We start from the raw sequence: 13,735 nt of genomic DNA on the forward strand, positions 1-13,735 counted from the left end.
AGTTATGTATGTCATGCAAGTAGAAATCAAGAGTTCCCATTATTCTCAATGTAAATATTAGGGTGGCCCTTAAAATCTTAGTATTCCTCCTTGATGAAATGTTGTTAACTAACTAACATGTAATGCTATATATACAAGGTGTGTGGATTATTTTAATTTACTAAAGTTTCTAGTTTTCCCCTTTTATTTTCAATTAAACCAAACTATTATATGCTAAAAGGGTAAATTATACTAATTAATCCACATATTCTATAACTAATAAGTTCAGAATTGCAAACTAAACTAAATGTCTAAGATATAAACTAAAGTACAAAATGCGGAAATAAGGTAAAAATACAGCAAAATCACAATGTGCAAGTACTGAAAAATAAAAATAAAAATACAGAAAAATAAACAAAATATGATAAAAAAAGAGTCTGTAGTGGTTCACCAAAAAGATAAGCCAGGATGGCGACCTCCCCACACTTAAAATATAACATCGTCTGCGATGCTCACTCAAGCTGGGTGTGAAGAAGTGTCATCACCGGAAGGATGGGCTGCTGGTGTCCCTGTGGTGGCCTGAGGGTCTGCAGGCTGGATAAGTGTAGGAGGGTCTGTCTGCTGTAGTGGAGGCGCTGACTGTATAGGAATCTCCGGGTCTGCGGCCTGGATTTGGTGTGGCTCCTCAAGATGTGGCACAGCCTGCTCTGGTCCTGCCTGCTCAGCCTAGATAGGTGCCTCCTCCTCATGATCATTCTCTTCCACCTCAGATGTATCAGAAGGGGTGTCAGGCTCGGAGGGGATGTCGCTGCCGGATCGGATCATCAACTTGAGGTGCTCATAGCGTCGCTTGTTGTGACGCTCAGATCTCTCATATCACCGCTGGTTGCGGCGCTTCATCTGGTCCAGCTGCTGGAATAGGCGGTGCACGAGGTGGTAAATGGGCTCTGAGGCAGGTGGAGGTGCAGTGGTGGTAGCTGGTGCAGCAGTGGATGAAGAAGGGGCAGCTAAAAATGTGGCTGTCTCATCAGAAGCGGTGAGGAATAGGGGTCTGTAACCGAAAGCCTGAAACTTCCTGCTGTGAGGGATAATCTTATTGTAGTCTGCAGCAGGTGGCTTCTCATCAGCAAGCTCCCAAGGCACGTCAGCTTGACGGTCGAGCTGGGTGATCAGATAAGGGAAGGGAAGAGTGCCTCTGACATGGACCCTGGCCATGTAATATCGGATGAATCGTGGAAGATACAGGTCCTTACCCTCCATCACACACCAGATGAGGGTGATCATAGCAGCGGGCAGCTCCGTCTCATGAGTGCTCGGCATCACATAGTTGCTCAGAATCTGGTACCAGAGCCGAGCCTCATCATTCAGATAAATCAGCTTGATTCCCTTAGGCATCGCTGTGTTCTTACCCATGACCCATGGAACAGTCGGATCAAGGGCTATCCTCTGCTTCACAGCATCCCAGTCAAATCTCAAAAATCGCATATCCTCCTCGGCCTTTTGGTAACCATCAGGCTGATCAGACTTAGGCTGAAGCTATAGAATATCCTCAATGGCTTTCTCAGTGACCAAAATCTGTTTCCCTCTGAGGTGCACTGCATCCAGGGAAGTCTTGAAATATTTACAGTAAAATTCTCTGACCCAGGAGGCATTGACCTCTGTCAAGTTTCGTTCCAAGAAGAACCAGCCTCTATGGAAGTGTACTGCTGTAGTTCTTCTGGGATTTTTAGAGTTCTCTCCAGGTACAGGTTCCTGGAAGTGGCAAACACGGGATACTTCAGCTCACAGTATCTGTTTGCAAATTTTACCGGATCTGTGGCAGTGAGGAGCTGGTCAGCCTTTTCCTGCGCGGTAAAGTTCTTTTCCCGCCTAGAGTCATCATGCAACATGTCGATGATGGTCATAGAGGATTCGCCTCTTTTCCTTTTTCCAGTGGTTGCTTTGCCCTTACCTTTGCGCTGAGAGTCAGACATCCTGAAAAGCAGAAATTCTAGGATATAATTGAAGAACAAAAGCAGGAAAACAAGTAGGCAAATAGGATTTATCAATGTAAGCATAAAGACAAACAAGCAGGAGAATTATGAAATGACTTAAGTGTATGTACATTTTGGACTGTATTTGAGTTAAAAATCTGAGGTGAAAAGTAAAAATGCAATCCAAAAGATATGATAAGCGGAATTCAAGTTAAATAGGAAAAACAGTAATCATGCCTTGAGTTAGAAAGTTAAAGTAGTCAGGTAAAAAGGGAAGTCAGAAAGTTTAAAATGGTTAGTGGTTAAAAAAAAGGGGGTTAGAAAGTTAAAGAAGTGAGTTAGTAAAAAGAAAGTAAAGGGCAGTGGCGTGATAATAGTTTCCTAGTTAACAAAAATTCACAAATTTAAAGAATAATCAACTCATATTCAAGCAAAAATTTCAGTGTATCGATGATAATTCATATAGATACAGGAGCAGCGAAAATGAACATGAAATCATCAATAATGTAATTGATTAACCAGGGAATCAAAAAGGAATAAGAATGTTGTCCCGTGCATTCATGAATTGGTTTGGTGGGAGCTAAGTAGTGCAAAATTCAAAATTGCCAAAACCTATTCATGAATGTAAAAGTGAAACAACTTGTAGAAAATTGGGCAGCATTCAGGCTAAAATTGGATGTTCCCGGGTAATACACAGCAAGAAAAACAGTTCATATAAATTCAAATAAAACTGCAATTAGGCACAATTAACATGAACATAAAAGAGCAGTGTAACAGCAGCAAGAAACATGGAAGAACAATGTATGAACAATATGAACATCACAACCAGAGCAAAATTGCAGAATAGGTTAAACAAGTAACAAGAACGGCGCAATTATCAGGCCTAAATCCACTAACCACATCCTAGCTACCTAACCACCTAGAATCCACTACAAACATGCAACTCTAACTAGCCTAATTTGAACAAAATCAGAAAAATATGCAATTAACTACGGATGATAGGGAAATCAGTGTTCGGCGGAACCTGGTATGTGTATGAACAGAGGTGAGGGCGGAGAGATGGTGGTGGTGATGCGGCGGCGCTGGGGAGGGGCACGGCGGCGCGGTGGTGGCGGTTCGGGGGCAGGGGCTCGGGTAGGGTTTAATGGTGGAGGGGAGCGGTGATGGTGAGATGAAGGGGAGCGAGGGTGTTGGCGGCGGTTCTGGGTGGTTGGGGTGGTGGCCGTGGTGGTGGTGTTCAGTGATGGGGGCGACAGTGGCGGAGGGGAGTGGAAGAGAGAGGTGGAGGAAGAAGAGAAAGAAGAGAAGGAGAAAGGGTGGGTTTCGGCGAGGGTGGTGCGGCGGTCGGGATGGCGGCGCGGTGGGCGGAATGGTGGCTGGGAGTGGTGGTGGTTGGTTGAGGAGAAGAGAGGGAGTTGCAGAGAAGGGAAGAAGAAGGGGGGTATGGGGGCGCGACGGGGTAGGGTTTCGCGTGGGTAAAGGGGTTAGTATTTTTGAATCCACGCGATCGCGTGACTAGGGCAAAATAGTTTTGACGCAGTCGCGTGATTGACACGATCGCGTGGGTTGGGTAAAAGATGGGTGACGCGGACGCGTGAGGCACGCGACCGCATCGCTGGAAATTGTGCTAGACGCACACTTCCAGCGTCGTTTCAGCGCAACTCTCTGTCTCCATTTAGGGGGCCATAATATCCATGCGACGCGGACGCGTTGCTCACGCTTTCACGTGGGATGAGCGTTTTGTGAACGACGCGTTCGCGTCAGGGACGCGAATGCGTGGGCCGTTTGTGCTAAACGCACACCAGCCGCACGATTCCAGCCCAACTTTCTGGGCGTTGGATCTTTATGTAGTATGCAATATGCAATTATGCAGTATGCAATATGCAGTGCTAATGTAGATGCTATGAATAATATCCAGGTTCAATGAAAATAAAACAATAAAGAAAAACAAAACTAAATAAAATTGAAACAGGAACGATCATACCATGGTGAGTTGTCTTCCACCTAGCACTTTTAGTTAAAGTCCTTAAGTTGGACATTTGATGAGCTTTCTGTTATGATGGCTTGTGCTTAAATTCATCCAGAAATCTCCACCAGTGTTTGAAATTCCAACAGCCTCCGGGGTCCCAAACTAGGCATGTAAAGCTTGTGAGCAGCTTCAAACAGATTCTCAGGCTCCCGGGGTGACGAATGTCAGAATAGATTCCAGGATTCCAAACCTTGCTTTTAAATCCGCCTTTGTCTTGATCTATATTCTTCCATCCGGGCGGTTTAGAAATTGTATTCTCACCAAGATGACCAAACATCTTCCGGGACCCATTCAATTGAACTTGATACCAATCCTTGCACTTCAGATTGAAGTGTGGAACCTTACTGAATCTTGCACACCAGCTCTGAGTATGAGCCATTTCCCTCTTACTCTTAAAGCCGCAGAGAGCTCTAAGCTGGCCATCTGTTTCAAGCAAACTATATTCAAGTGAAAAAGTAAAGATAAAGGTTAAGGATTGTACCCACTTGAAGCTTGTATAAGGTGGTAATGGCATTGGGATAGGTGTTTCCAGTGGTTCTGTAAGCTCTACTCCCTTGTATTCTTCTGTGAATTCCTCCACTTCTTTGCAAAATTCTTCAACTGCAACTGCGTCCTGATCAAAGTCTTTTATGTCATACGTTGGAGGTTGAGAGAAATCTACCTCGACGTCATCTTCGTATTCACTTGGATAAGGTTCTTCATGCTCAAGGGGTTCAGTTGTAGGTGCAAGTTCATGACTAGGAGAACTTAATTCATGATCATCACTGCCTATGGAATCAAATTCTTGGTCTGTTCCGTCCAATTTTTCACAAGGTATATGCTTAGGAAGTTGTGCGCTATCCTCCTTGGCGTCAATTTCGAACTTCTCGGCGGAATCCTTTACAGTTTTTGATTCCCATGGAGGTTCAGCATCTCCTAAATCTTCAACCACTTCTTCCTCTACAACAATTATGGATTCCTCCACTTGTTCCAATACAAAGCCATGCTCCTCATTGTCCACCGAAGTTTCTAGTTTCTCCTTCATGCTATGCTCTTCTTTTGATTCTCCACATGTAGCCATGGGAGTACTTCGAGTGCTCAGATGTCGGGAAGCTATTATATTTACTACCTCGGTTAAGGAAGTAGTGAGTTCCAGTACGTCCCTTTGCATCTTCGCTTGCCCTTGAAGAAGAACACGAAGGTTGTCATCCATTGGAGATTGGGGTGGATATGAGGGTTCATTGGTTGGGGGAGAGGGTTCATAATAAGAATGTGGTGGTTCTTGGGAGTAATTGGATTGGAATTGTGGTGGATAAGGGTCATATAGTGGTGAGTGGTGAAAAAGAACTTGTGAGTGTGGTGGTTCAAAGCTGTGTGGAGAAGGTGGTTCATAGGTGTATGGTGGGGCTAGTCGGTAATTACAAGGGGGTCCACCATAACTGTTGTCTCGACATGCATTGGTAAATGGTCGTTGTCCATGGTAGTTTGGAAGGTTTTGTTGCCTAAAGGGTTGATCAGATTCTCGTGGCTCCATCCATCTCTGATTGTTCCGACCTTGATGCATGTTCCTATTATAACTTCCATTCCTTATGACAGCATTAGAACCAAACTCAAAGCGATGGGGGTGAGAATTCATAGTAAATAATAAAAATTAAAAATAAAAACAGGTAAACAAGTAAAAGAAAATATTTACAATAACCAATAATAAGGCACACGTTTGCAATTCCCCGACAATGGTGCCATTTTGAAGAGCGAAATTCCTGCGCGGTCTAGAATGTTCACAAATAAATCCTCGTTGCAAGTATAGCTTCTAAACCGGCAAGGAATCCCTTTCTTACAAATATTTTGGTTGTCACAAGTAACAAACCCCTAAACAAATTGATAACCGAAGTATTCAAACTTCGGGTCGTCTTCTCAAGGAATTGCAGGGAGGTATGTTCTTATTATTGGTTATGAGTCTTGTAAATTGGGGGTTTCTAAAGTAAGGAACAGGTAATTTAAATGACAAGAAAAATAAATAAATGATTATAAAATAAACTCTTGACAAGGTATGAAAATTCGGAAGTCCTATCCTAGTTATCCTTATCGGTGGTGATGAGAATTGAAGCCGATCCCACTTAGTTAACCTTTACTAAAGCAAAGGAAAGTCAAGCGGACTAATTAGTGTGATCCTTAAGTCCTAGTCAATCCCTAAGAAAAGACTAGAGTTAGTAGAATTCAAGTCAATTAGCAAAGATAACAATTATCAACCACGATAAGCTTGATAACTCAAGAATCTCCAGTTAATCAATTAAAGCCAAGAATATAGAAAGCTAAATAAGAATCATAAATCTGAAATACCTCAATTGCATTAATAAAAGAAAATCAATCCAAACATAAAGAGTTCATAAGCCAAATTGGTAACATGAGTTAGATATGAATAAAAGCATTATAGCAAATAAAAATATAAAAGGAATATTGAACCTGAGACTGAAGATGAATTGAACTAAACTGATAGAAATTCTAAAATCCTAAATCCTAAGAGAGAGGAGAGAACCTCTCTCTCTAAAAACTACATCTAAATCATGAAAAGTGAATAATAGAGGTCCTCCTCTTGAATGAATGCATTCCCCCACTTTATAACCTCTAATCAGTGTTTTCTGGACTTGGATCTGGGCCAAAAAGGTTTCAGAAATTGCTGGGGGGCATTTTTTGCAGTTTCTGCACATGGCGTCTGTCACGCATCCGCGTAGGTCACGCGGCCGCGTCATCTGGAGTTCTGCTCTTTCACGCGGTCACGTCAGGCACGCTTCCACGTCAGTTGTACTTCGTGCGAGTCACACATTCGCGTCGTCTACGCGGACGCGTCACTTCCAGTTTCTTCAAAAACTCCATTTTGTGCTTTCCTTCCATTTTTGTATGTTTCCTTTCCATCCTTTAAGTCATTCCTGCCTTAGGAGATCTGAAAATACTTAACACACAGATCACGGCATCCAATAGTAATAAACGGTAATTAAAATTAATATGTTTAAAGCATAGGAAATATGTTTTTCACATATATCACATAATAAGGAAGGGAAAGTAAAACCATGCAATTTACATGAATAAGTGGGTGAAGGATTGAATAAATCACTTAAATTGAGCACAAAATACATCATAAAATATGGGTTTATCATTGCTACAGTTGTCCAGGAAAGTATTTGTCCAGGAACTCTCTCCTGAGCATATCCCAGTTGGTGACCACTGCCTCAGGTTGAGTGTAGTACCACTCCCTCGCCTTTCCCTCAAGAGAAAACGGGAAGACGATCAGTAGAATAGTAGTCTCATCTGCACCATGACGCCTAACAGTAGAATAGGCTGTCTGAAAATCCCTGAGGTGCTTTATAGGCTCCTGAGTAGGTAAGCCATGAAACTTGGGTATCAAGTTAATTAGTGACGTCTTCAGTTCAAAATCTGCAGCCAGATTTGGGTGACGCGCGTGATACGGTTGCAGGGTGAAGTCTGGGGCTCCATCTTCCTGGAGGGTAATTTTCCTGGGCTCTGCCATGTTACCTGCACGTAAATCAACTGAATCAGTAGTAGAGGAGTTTGTTTCTTCCTCAAATGGCGGTTCAGATTCGTTCTCAGATAAGACTGGTGAATTGGCAATAACCACTTCACCACCCTCAGATGCTAACCGACGCCGAGCTCGCCTAATACGTGAAAGAGTTCTTTCGATTTCAGGATCAAAAGCGGCTAAGCTCGGATCAGGCAGTGAACGCGTCATTCAACGAAAGAAACATATAGCTCATGGTAATAAAACAAAATAAAATAAAATGCAAATAAATAAATTCCAACCAATAAATTAGCACACTATTGCAACTCCCCGGCAACGGCGCCAAAAATTGACGTGGCGGAAATTGACCGATTAAGAAAGTAATAATAGAAATACGTTGCAAGTATAGTTCTTAACCAGCAAAAATCCACTTGTCAATTTAGAAGAGTTATCACAGATTTAAGAATAAGATTACTGGGAGTATGAATCCCAGGTCGTCTCCCAACGAGTTGACAAAAGAGTGCAGCTTATTGGTCAGAGGTTTTCCCAGAAATTTTAAGTTTGAGAAACAGGAAAATAAATAATTATAAAATTAAGCAACAGAATTTAACGAGAGAATTTATATAATTTAATTAAAAACCTTGACCGGAAGAAGATTAATTGGATTTTCTATCCTTGTTGGATTTTCCCAAGTGCAATTCTAAAGGATTGTTGTTCTACTTGGTCATCCCTTAATTAATAAGGGAAAGTCAAGTAACTAACTAACAAACTATATCCTCAGGTCCTAATCCTCTCCTAAGGAAAGATTAGAGTTAGAGATTAGATTTGTCAGTCATCAACTATCCGTTAGGATTAACACTTGAGTATCCAACTCAAGGTTCTCCTCTTAATCAACTCCCAATCAAGTTGGGGAACTACTACATTATCATGAATATAAAATTCACAAAATTAAAAAGAGAATAAAAGGAAAACATGATAGACAATAATTAAAAATCAATTAAAAATAAAATTAGTTCTTGTATTAATAAATCCCAAAATGCAACATACTTATCCAAATAGAGTTAATGGGCAGTAAAAAGTAAAGGAATAAGAAAACAAACTAGAATGATGAAACTTCAATGGAGGTAATGATCCTTCTCAGTATCCAAAAGCAAAAGCATGAAACTCTAAAACTATGAATGTGAAGAACCCTAGAGGAAGGAATAGTATTCTCTCTAAGATTCCAAAAACTAAACTAAAATTATGCGTAATGTGAATCTGTGTTGAGTCTCTGCTGTTCCCTGGCTCTAGTCTGTAACTTTGGGCCGAAAACTGGGTCAAAACTTGGTCCGAAATCGTCCCAGCATTTTCTGTAATTTCTGCAGATCGCGCATGTTACGCGTACGCGTCAGTCACGCGTACGTGTCGTTTGACGATTTTCCTTGCCACGCGTGCGCGTCAAGCACGCGCTCGCGTCGTTGTGCAGATTCGCTTCCACGCGTACGCGTCAGGTACGCGCACGCGTCGCTGTGCATTTCTCCAAATCGCGCGCACGCGTGAGGCATGTGTGCACGTCGCTTCTCGCTGGTTATCTCCTTTATTTCTTATGCTCCTTCCATTTTTGCAAGCTTCCTTTCCATTCTCTAAGCCATTCCTGCCCCTGTAAAGCCTGAAAATACTAAATACACGGATCACGGCATTGAATGGTACGAGAGGACATTAAAAAATACACAATTTAAAAGCTTAGGAAGCAAGTTTCCAATCATAGAGCATAATTAGGAAGGAGTTGTAAAACCATGCAAATAGTATGAATAAATGAGTAAAGAGTTGATAAAAATCACTCAAATTAGCACAAGATAAACCACAAAATAGTGGTTTATCATGTCACAATTAATAAATTTGGGTGTCAAAATTAAAGAACTTTCTACGTCATGATTAAAAAATTTCTTTGCTATTTCTAATAAATTTTGCATAATTCAATCTTCAACGAGATAAATAGTAAGATGCAAAAACATAAATTGTGTTCAAATTATCTATATTAGTAAATAAAATATTAAAAATATTTATTTAAAAAAATGTTAACAAAAACGTGTGTCACAATTAATAAATTTGGGTGTTAAAATTAAAAAATTTTCTATGTCATGATTAAAAAATTTCATTGCTATTTCTAATAAATTTTGCATAATTCAATCCTCCTCCTCCTCCTCCTCCTCCTCCTAAAAAAAATAAATAAAAAAATACTGCAATAATCATTGGGAATAAAAAAAGAGAAAAAATAAAAAAATGATAGAAATAGCAAGAGTAATAAAAAAAATAACAATAATGAGAACATATGTGAAAAAGTAGAAAAAACGTAAAAAAAAAAAGAAGTACATGATTCACAATGAATAATTTTTGTTAGATTTATGTCAATTTAGTTTAAAAAAACACTTAAACACTATGTTTGGTAGGAGAAAAAATAAATGAAAAGAAAATGGATAAAAAATAATATTTTTTTTGTTTGGTTATCAAAGAAAATAAGAAGAAAAAAAATTTTTGGTATGGGTCTCACTGAATCAATTTTCTTTCCATCACTAACAAGAAAATAAGGAAAAAAATACTATATTTTTGTATTTTCATGACTACTATTAGTTATATTATTATTAACAATTATTGATATAAATTTAGTTTTAATATATTATTATAATAGAGATTCATATTTTAATATTATATGTATTAGATAAATAATTTAAATAAAATATATAAAATTATAATATCTTATAATATTATAAAATGTAATAAAATATAAATAAATAAAAATATTTATACTTTATTTTATAAAAAAGTATTAATATAATTTTATACTATTATAATTTTTTATTTTTTATTCAAATAAAAAAAATTTATTAATTTTTTATTTATTTAATTTTTTTTTACATCCAAACAAAGTGTAAATGCATAGCGAAAGAAACTTGTAGCGTACAGATTTGTCTATACAGATTAATGGATGATGTGACAAGTGGCACTATGATGTTTGAAAAGAAATAGGCTTGGCAAAGATTCTGATATTTGTCGGACTTGCAAGGAGAGCCACGGCTTAGAGGAGAATAACCAGCTGCTTGCAAAGGAGGTGATCTATTGTTTTAATATTTGGTCATGAACCGTTTTTTTGGTTATAGAATTTCTTCTTTTTTTTTTTTTTTTTTTTTACTTTTTTTGGTCATGTAATGGGTACTTAATTAGATAGGCTTTTTTCTTGATTTTCTTTATTTGGTTAGATTGAACTTTATTTTGAAAAAAAAATATTATATTAAATATGTATTTAATTTTTTGTTATTTTTTTATGAAATTCTAAGAATGCATATAAATATTTAAAATAAAATGATAACAAATTATTTTATTTTAAATTAAGAATGTTAAGCTTAAGAAATTAAAGAGGCTTTAACGAATTCTCTTTTAATATATATATATATATATATATATATATATATATATATATATATATATATATTTCATATTAGATATTCAATACAAAATAAGTATTTTTATAAAAAATAAACCAATGACAATTAATTTTATGTTGAATAAATAATTTTTATTGAAGTAAAATATCTTAAAATATTGACTAATTGACTAGTTCTTCATGTATATTTTATTTTGATTTAATAATGATAATAATAATATAAATAATAATAACAATAAAAAACAGATAGTAATAGTGTTAAGAAACAAAAAATAATAAGATAGTAAAATTATATTTTTGGAAGAGCATAAATGAAAGAGTAATAAATTATTTTAGAAAAAATAATACAATTAAACTCTTATGTCGTCTCATCCAAAAATATAATCGAATAACTGTATGAAAATATTTTATACTGTTAGTACATCGAAATTAAACTATAATTTGTATCTTAAAATATAAGATAAAAATACATATTAAACCAAATTTAATAAAAAAATTGAAACATTATTATAAAATAATAAAATTATTTAGTTGAAGTTTATATAAATGAGTTTTTTTGCTCAAATTTATTATTATTATTATTATTATTATGCTTTCTCTAATTATAGTTTGAGGTATAAATTATCATCGTCGTCTTCCTCTATATCGGAGGAAGTGTAAGTACAGATCTTTTCTGTACTCCTTGAACCAGACTCCTCCTTTCCACCACTAATTGAAACTAAAGTCCATCTTCAATAATACAGCAACTCAGTTACCTGTCACGATACAAAGAAAGCAAATCAATATGATACACCACTAAATGAACCCAACTGCAGGCACGATTCCAAAATTCAGATCACAGTATCAACGATGACACACCAGATTACGACCACACCTACTCAGCAATCGTATCATATACTATCCTTTTTTCTTATCATTCTTTATACATCTATAACTATTATTATCTCACAATTAGTCCGTCATTATTATGTTGCCTTATTTTATTCCCTTTCCTTGTTTTTTTTTATCTATTCACCTTAACCGCAATTAATTATCACCGTACTATTATTATTCTTTTAGACTTTTTAATTTTTATTTTTATTATTCTTTTTTCTTACTATTCTCTGTATACATATCTATCATTGTCTCACGACTACTATTATATTGACTTGTTCTTTCTTCCTTTCTCCTTTTTTTATTCTTTTTTCACCTTCTCTTTTTCGATCCCAACTAATTACCACCATGTATTAGTTTATAATTATTACACTCAAAAATGAATACTACTTTAAAAATAAATAAAAAATATCATAACTCTTATATGAATCATCTACGATCCTATAAATGTAATGAAAGAGTAAATTTAGTTTCTTCTATTATGAGTATTTTTTTTACATTTATCTTTATAGAAATACAAATGGGGAGCTCTTATACTGACATGGTGCTCATACATTGAGTTTGGCACTTTATTTGCTTAGGTGTTGTCATTAGAAATTTTTAGAATTTTATTTATAAATTATAAATTATTATTTGTTTAGGTGGTTATTTTTTAAATTTTAAATTATGTTCTTTAGGTTGTTAGGTATTTAGTTTTTAATATTGTTGAACTAATTATTTGCTTAGGTGTCGTCACTAGAAATTTTTAAAAATTATAAATTTTATTTGCTTAAGTTGCTATTTTTAAAATTTTGAAGTTATTTGCTTAGGTTGTTATTTTTTAATTTTAATTTATTTTCATATTACTCTTTTGAATTTTTAAAATTTTATTTATAAATTATAAATTATTATTTGCTTAGATTGTTACTTTTTAAATTTAAGTTATTTGCTTAGGTTGTTATTTTTTAAATTTTAAGTTGTTTTGTTTAGGTGGTTATTATTTCAATCATTATCACATGTAGGGCTTTATTTGCCAAAATCAGTGTTCACCCATGGACAACTTTACGTTATTTTGTCAAGAGTTAAGAGTCGTAATGGTCTCAAGGTTTTAATTCTGGACGAAGACGACAAATTAAAATATAAGTCTGTACATCGCACGGGTTTAACACTAGTCTTTATAGTAATACAAATAAAAAGTTCTTTTGGTGACATAGCGCTCATATGTTGTTGAGTTTGGGAATTATTTTTTTAGGTGTCTGTCGTTAGAAATTTTTGAAATTTTATTTACAAATTAATAAACAATAAATTATTTGGTTAGGTTGTTAGATATTAACAAGGATTTAGTTTTTGAATTTATTAACAAAGTTGTTAAAAATTTAATTTTTATTTTTAATATTATTGAATTAATTTAAAATGCTGACATGACGCTCATATATTAAGTTTGGGAATTATTAACTTAGCTGTCATCATTATAATTTTTTAAACTTTATTTATAAATTAATAAATTATTTGGTTAGATTAATAGATATTAACAAGAATTTAGTTTTTAAATTTACTGGCTAGGTAGTTTGATATTTGATTTTTAATATTATTAAACTAATTAAAAAAATTATTTATAAATTATTAATAAATTAGTACCATTAGTGAACCTTAAAGTATTGATTAATAAAAATAATTTTTAATACGTTTAATTTAATAAATCATTGTGTGCATTTCTTCTATAACAATATAAACTAAAATCTTCTGTGTTTTAGTAAAAGTATAAAATTAATTGAACTAAGTTAAAAAAAAAATTTATTTAATTGAACTGGAATGCCCTTCTATAAAGATGGATTTCACTTTTTTTTATTCTTATTATCAAAATCAAAATCACTTCAAGTTCATTTTTGTTTTTTTGATATCCAATTCGATGATCCATTGCTGCTAAAGTCTATTTTACAAGTTTAGTAGCTACTATTTCTATTTATTAAGCTTGGCTTAGCCGCAGC

The sequence above is a fragment of the Arachis ipaensis genome, chromosome B5, assembly GCF_059453495.1.
Source record: "Arachis ipaensis isolate K30076 ecotype BB chromosome B5, ASM5945349v1, whole genome shotgun sequence".
Classification (NCBI taxonomy): domain Eukaryota; kingdom Viridiplantae; phylum Streptophyta; class Magnoliopsida; order Fabales; family Fabaceae; genus Arachis; species Arachis ipaensis.